Consider the following 8,080-nt stretch of genomic DNA (forward strand, 5'->3'; position numbering starts at 1 on the left):
TGTAACTGAACAAGTGAAGAAGGTGCAAGGAAATCGATCATTGCCTATACTTTCAAGGAATGATATAAATTATGTGTTTAGAAATAAAAAACTAAGAGGCTTACCAGAAATAACACAGAACACACATTTGTGTGGATTCAATCGAATATTATGGTGTCTACAGCGTAAGAAAATGGCCCTAAGATATATCGGGTGGTAAGCTCGATACTTAGAATGAGAAGGGAGATCGTCCAAATAGGGTTTCACGATATGTTTGATATCATGGAAAGTGTAATCCATTTCCCTTTGAAATGTTTCCCCAACATTCTTCAGTCCAAATGCGATTTTTCGGTAAGAAAATGTACCCCAAGGTTGGATAAATGCAGTCCTAGGTTGATATGTTGGGAGAATGTTGATTTGATTATAACCAGAGAAACCATACATGAACAAATAGATTTCAAAACCTACGTAGTCATCAACAATCTAGTTGATGAACAGGGTTGAGTAATTTTCCTTTGGAAAAGTGCGATTCACATCTTGATAATAGACACATACACAGATTATGCCTTGTTTCTTCATGATAGGGACAATATTTGATACGCAATCGGTGAGAGGAACAGGGTAGATGAAACCAGCATGAAGGGGTTTTTCAACTTCACTCTTTATCATGGCAGCGTTCTTTGGATGGACTGGACGGAGGCGCTGTCGAACTGGTTTAGCATCAAGATACGTTTTAATCGCGTGCACTACAATATTTGTGTTAATAGCTATAATTTTCTCATAAGTCGAGGGAAAGACATCACAAAATTCCTGAAATAAGGATTTATAGGTCTCAATCTTAGATAGAGAGAAACACGAACCAATGTGTAGATTTTCGAAAATACCCAGTTTAACATAGATATCAAGTGGTATTGTCTCTTCGATATTTGAGAGGTTCTTCTTAGAATCAACTTTGTGGATAGAAATGGAACTCAAAAAATATTCAACAAAATTGGGTAGATATACATCACAAAGATTATCCTCAATGGAATCTCATAGGGACGAACGATGGTGATGATCGTCCCACATCACATCATCTGGCATCATGATCTCCATGATGCTCTCATCGGTAGAGAATACGCAAGAGAATGGATTATAAGACATGCCATAATCCAATGATCGATTAACTGAATTTATCAAAGAGAAGGTATGGCCGCAAAAGCCAAATAGATAGCTTTGTAATCTAATTCAATAGGGCTAAGTGGCATTTGGTCACAAAGACTATGGATGTTAGTTTCATCCTGTAAAATCCATATATTGGTCTATAAATTACAAGATGATATCATATTGATATAAGCAACTAAAGATGAGCTGTTAGGAAGAGGAGGAGGAGGAAGAGAAAAGGTTCCCATGAGCTAGGAATCCTTCAACAATCCAACCATAACATGCTGATAAGAATGTAGAGTTTTCCCTACAAGTGGGACACTTCCATTAACATGAGAATCAAAGGCGAAAAGGGTGAGTTGGTCAATGTACATAATTATGCCCTTATGGGGAAAGACGATCATATGGAAATAATTCTAAACAATTGTGGCCATGGTGTAAATGCATGTACGACCTAATAGATGATTATAATCAAGAGGCCCATCAATAACTTCCACTTCTATGGATATAGTTTTGCCCCCTAATTTACTTGTAAGGAATTTAGAATACAACAAGGATTATATTTTCTCCCATCAAAAGTATTCTATGTTGTGGGTGATTGACTCAGTTGAGGTGAACAATCACTTTCTAGCAGGACATAGACATGATACAGGTCGTGGATCCATCATCCACAATAGAGCAATGAATGTTCTTACCACAGACGACGACCTGAATGATAAAGGTAAATTGAGCTGGAAGGCAAGGTGTATAGTTTCATGACTGAAAACAACTAGGTTGGAATCCAAGGGATCAACAATTCTGATAGCCAAATGAAAAGGATTTTTCTAGGTGGGGCATTTTTGCAACACCTTAAGGGTCAACATAGCTAATGGAGACTGAGCCAAGTCCTCAACTATGTTATAATTTTGAGCAACCTTGGCACGAGGGTTGAAAGCAGACTTACGAAAAATGCCCTTCATAGGCTTAACAGTTAACTTTGTAGGAATTGTGGGCGGGGGTGGATCAAATGTAGGTGATGTCAAATTGGTAGGTTGATCATTAGCCACCATAACATCATATTTATGCTTCATGGAGGAGATCATTAAAACTGTGTTAGAGGAAGATGGATCTCGAGCAACCATATGGATCTCCTAATTTGGAAATGGGTTGGTCAACAGAGCTGGAGAAGTCAAAGATATTAGAAGTTGATTCACTTTTGCATGGTCAGGATAGTCACAAGTAAAGTGCTCCTCATTTCAAATAAGGCATGGGTAGCGAGGCTTTGGTTTCTCATCATAGGACTAATTTGTTTGTTTATCCCGCGGTGAAGAATAGTTCTTCTTTTTACCTTTTCTTTTATTAGATGAAATGGCATTTAGCTCAGAAGAAGAAGCCACATGAGGACATCAATGAAGAGTTTTTGGCAGAAGCAGCGAGAGCACCACTAGATGGTTTTCTCACTGTATGTGAATTGGCAGAACCAATGATGCCATCAACAACATGAAATTGTTTATCAAGATTGGAAGGAACAACGTTGGAAGGTCTCGGAGCATGTGGTATTTGTTCATTGAACTTACTACATTGGGTATAGATGAGGTCCAAATACTGAGCACAAGAAATCACTTGCTCTTCAGCCATGAATATGCCTTTATCTACATCCTCTGTGGTAGATGACAACAGGGATTTAATAAACCATTCCACTAGCAATTAATCTCGAAAATAGGTCTTAACTAACAAGAGATGATGCCACCACTCATGAATGTGATCTAAAATGTGAGTGGCTTTAGTTTGTTTGAAGTTGGTCAGAATTTCCATTCCATTTTCATATCAAATGGGTAAATGGAAATGTGTAAGGAAGGTGGTAGCCAAGGAACTGAAATCATGAAAGGAATCTCTAGGTAACTCAATGTACCATTTAGTTGCGGTACTTGTAAGGGTACTTTGGAAAAGATTTAACCGTATGGAATCATCATTAAGGAAGTTCGAAGAACACCATAGATGATACATCATGAAATGGGTTGACGGGTCTTCTATAGGATTATCATTGAATTTTGGAATATCAGATGGAAATTTGGTGGGAATTATTAGCCACCAAGGCGAATGAGCGAAGAAAGCATTGGTAAGCTGAGTCAAATCTGACTATTCGAGAGTCAGCAGAAAAGGTAATTTTCGATTAAAATCCAGTGAAGGATAGCCTGGATAGGAAGGAATAGCCTGAGAAATAGGTACTCTCATTCCTAGATAAGGAGGGTTTTGATAGAGAGGAACCTGGGCACCATAATAAGGAGGATTCTGGTAACCGTCATACACATAACCTTGTTTACCAACTCTAGGATAACCCTAGAATGGCTGGAATGGTTGGGTTTGGATATGTTGTCCCCCAAAAGGAACTTGAGGAACACCATGATAAGGTCTATAATGTTTCATTGTGGGATTTTTCATCATCATGACATAAGGGGGGTTCCATTGGGATTGTGTTATACTACACACATTTTTCCTATTGGAATTGAAGAATACCTTGCCCAGGTGGTTGAGACTGTAAGGTACAATGTAAAGGCCAAGTAAGTGGAACCTAAGGGGTACCAGATACCGACAAAATAGGTTGATATGAAATGATAGCTTGTGAAGGTTTACTTACATGTATTCAAACTTGTTGTTGTATGGGTGGATGGGTAGGAATTGATATGAAGACGACATATGCTGAGGGTTCCAAAATGGGTCCCAAAATGAACCAGGTTGGATGGGAAAAGTAGGTTGCAAAACAATGGTAGCCATCCCAGGATAAGGAGGATTATAGCCAACTTGAGTTATACCAACAACAAGTTTCGCCCTATAATAGGAGGAGGGGATGATTGAGGCAACTACAATCCAGATGGAGATCACCCAATGTAAGGGGAGTTAGGTTGTTGAAGATAACCTTATCCACTAACATAAGGTCCATCTTGTTGTTTAATCATAGGTGTAGGGGGAAGAGAAGGAGCAGGTTGTGTAGAATTCATAAGAGAAGTACCAGATGGAATTCCTCAAATAGATGACATGGGATAAGTCCAATAACTGGAAGGTACACTAGAGAAGGTAGCAGATAAAGACTGGTAAACTAGTGGGATGGAAGAACCACCATACGGATGCACCTATGGTGATGTTGCAAACATGGATGAGGGAGAAACATTTGATGTCTCAATCATAGTGGCAAACACGGGTTGGGAGGTCAAATTAGATCTAGTCATGGTTAACAATCCAATCCAATGAATATTTCCATGAGAAATCCACGGGTAAGTCCAAAGAATCGGGTAAAGGATTTTGTGTTGGAGTCTAAAGAGGAGGAAAAGTATAAGCCTGATAAAAATGGAGTCCACTCCAATGAACAATATTAGAGGGATGAGGCTCTTATTGTGTGATCTCTTCAATACTAATAAGTTCGTATGGAATAATTTCACCATCGGGTCTAAGATATAAAAATGGAGGTTATGTCTAAGACAAAGGAAGAGAAGAGGAAGGAACTAAAGTAACACGTGAAGACGGTTGCGGTTCCTTAGGTTCAGCAACCTTAGGAAGTAATGCATCTGACTCAAGAAAGTTGTTAGGAGCGGGATCCCCCAATAGCAGTTTTGGGGCTAAAAGCCCATGTTTGAGTCAAATTTTGTAAAAAAAATGTAAAGACTCTGCATTCTATGGTTGCAGAGCATGAAGGTGTCATGTGTCACAAAGGGTAGTCCGCCCTTAGTTTTGTAAAGTAAAGTCAACTGTAAGAGTTCTACCCATGGTCAGCGAAACATGGGATTGTATAAAAAGAGCTAAGCTCTAAGTAGTTTTAGAGATATACAATGATGAATAAGGTAAGAGATTCATAGCTCTGAAGTAAGAAATCTATGTCTTGGGTCATAGTGTAGGTAGAGGCTCTGTAGCTAAGTGCGTAGAGGCCTAGGGTAGAAGTCGACAGCTGAGTTTGTGGACCCCTACAGTTGTCTACGCAGGGTAGTCAAAGTTTTGTAAACACTTGGAAGATATTAATAAAGAGAGATATTCTGCAATTTCTATGTCTTTGTTCTATTGAGGCATCCTGATATGTTATATATATATATTTCCTTTATTATGCTTATGTGATGCATGAATGAAAGCAATTACGTTGAATAATCGAATGCAATTACGATTATCTATTTGTGCGGTGTTAACTATAATTATTTGATAAGATAAGAAAGTCACTTAGATTAATTGGGGAATATGCACGACACGTTTCCATAGTAGTGCGAAAGTACCTGAGTAATAGGCTAGGGCTGCACGAAGGTCGATCATACCCTTTCGCGGAGGTATTGAAGGAAAGAATAAAGGGCTTGTCTTGCCAGCCCTAGAGTGAAGCGACCTGCACGAAGGTAGGGATAAAGGGAATCAAATGACATCACAATCATCTCAGGGTGCAAAAACTTAGTTCCAACATCCCCCCATACTGCTTCGAGTGAGAATTTGGTCCACGCTCCATGGGCTGATGCGAAAGGGCCAAAAGTGTAGGGATTTGTTTGGCTAATTAATTCTGAACCTGGGTCAAGCCCTCTTAAGCACACAAATGGTTCCGTTGTCAGGACTTGAATCTGCATAAGATATGTGTGATGTCGTATCACTAGAATCCAACTAAAAAGGAGATTGGGGACTGGCTGGATAGGAAGATCCACGAATTCACAATGCAGGAGAACAAAAACCCACAACTAATAAAGGAACAGTGGTTGGAGAGATGCCTGTATACAGAGATCCAGGAGATCTTTTTCTACTCCTTCCCAATTGTGCTATATGAGTGGATCATGAAGCTAGCAGATAGCCAACGAAGGTGGAAATTTTATGGTCCTATTATGTGGACCTTGGAGCTAGTGAGAAGGTTGCAAGCATCAGAGGATAAGATCACCTGCGCTATCGATCATTGGCTCGATCATAGGAGGATTTGTAACTGAATTTGCGGTCGATAGTTAGCTATAGTGAGGAGGAGAGGTGATTTTTCAAAGGACTGTGAGGTGACTACGTAAAATATTTGAATACCTAGATGAAAATGCAATTGTGTGAAAAATGGGCTATGCAACTACCTTGATGTTCAGAAGTATGTGAAGTAGAAAAACTTACACGAACAAAGGTAAAAAGGGTCCGGAGTATAGTACCTTGATTTCACCTCCACGAGGTGATGAAGAAGGGATAGAGAAGTTTTATCCCCGAAGTGCTATCCAGTTAATAAGACAAGGATTCCCGCGAATACCACCTCCACCCACACCACCTCCGACCTCACCGCCATCACCTCCAACTTCACCTGTACCACCTTCACCTCCACCACAGTTCAGTATGGCAAATACAGTGAAGCTGCCTTTGTTCAAAGGCTTGGGAAATGAGGACCCAAAACAATTCTGGCTCGTTGTAAGGGTTGTTTGGGAAGCTCAAGGTGTTACAGATGATCATATAAAGAAGGTGACACTTGTTAGTGATCTGCAAGATCGTGTCCTAACCTAGTATATTAAGTACTCTAATGATAACCCGAATGCTGGAGTGGCAGTCATCTAGACAACATTGAATAGAGAATTCAGTAGGCCTAGATCTGAGGTGCAGTCAATTGTGGGATTCAAAGAAATCGCGATGAAACCAGGCAAGATGCCTTGGGAACTAGATTAGAGGTTGAAGTGTACAATCCATGAAGCCAACGTGAATTTGACAAATAGAAAGCATTGCGAGTGGTTTCTGGCTTTGCTACTACCACACTTAAGGGTCGCGCTGTCGCAACAAAAGATAAAAACTCAAGTGGAGGCCTTGGAGATTGCCATGAGACTACATGAAACTCCGATGCAAGATCCAAATCTAGGAGTTTAGTAAATCCATGTGTAGTTGAAGAATCTATGCCTTGAGATGCAATGTCTGAAGCAGGACAAGACGAATTGACTAGAGGTGCGCAAGGAGGTATGGTGCTTGAAATGCAAGAGTCAGGGACATGACAAGTATCATTGTCTAGTCTTTGCGAATTATATTGCAGGAGGAGGACCGATGCCTTTAAGGCCAGAAGCTCAAGAAGGAACTACCGCGAGGCCTATATTGTGGTGTGTTATATGTTAGGTAGCAGGAAAACATGGCATAGATAACTGCCATCTGCTACAAAAGTTTGTACAGACACCGCAACAGATGTTCTGCAACTTTTGTAGGTCGGTAAGGCATGATGAGCGGAATTGCAGGAGTTATGAATTGATGATGGATAAAACTCTTGCCTATAGGGTTCAAGCTGAAACATGGCCCCCTCACCAGAGCACAGGGATGGCGCAGAGAGGATTTTAGGGGCATGGAAGAGGATGAGGTGGAGGAGGACCTAGAAGAGGTCGAGGGAAGTTGATCTACTACAATTGCAGAGGACCGGGACACTATGCTCGTGATTTCACTTATCCAACACGTCCGCCGTGCAAGTATTGCACACTGTTTGATCATGAAATGGAAGACTCTCCTACGATGATAGTGAGGATACGTGACAAAGGGGCACTACCACCTTCGCTGACTCAAAACCTCCAGATGATGAGGTCTGAACCACGTGAAGAGGATCCAAATGTAAATATAGTGCTCAGGAGTGGAATCATGATACGAGATGACAAGGGGAAACAAGTAGAAGATAGTACATAGGTCCGTAAAGCTCCAGCGAAGGAGGCTGAGTTCGATTTGGAGCGTGCACATGAAACCTTCATGGAAGATAAGAAGAACTTCGTTGTGGCCTCCACCTCAGGAAGTAAGGATAAGCCTGAGTAGGAGATGGACCCCTCTATGCTCACAACTTTCCTGGAGACCTGTATGAAGTAACTGCACGATAGTAAGGCTATGAAAGGGTTACAATATCTCATCAATAGATGTGTTGGAACTGCATTGGGTGAGCCGTGTGTAGTATGAATGATTGGCAAGCATAAAACAAGAACGGGACGGGATATGAGACTGACCCCGCAGATAGGAGAGTATGAAATAGATCAGGTTATTTTGG

Source organism: Pinus tabuliformis, chromosome 7 (assembly GCF_031772625.1).
Source record: "Pinus tabuliformis cultivar Carrire ecotype Pingquan chromosome 7, CPIR1, whole genome shotgun sequence".
Lineage (NCBI taxonomy): Eukaryota > Viridiplantae > Streptophyta > Pinopsida > Pinales > Pinaceae > Pinus > Pinus tabuliformis.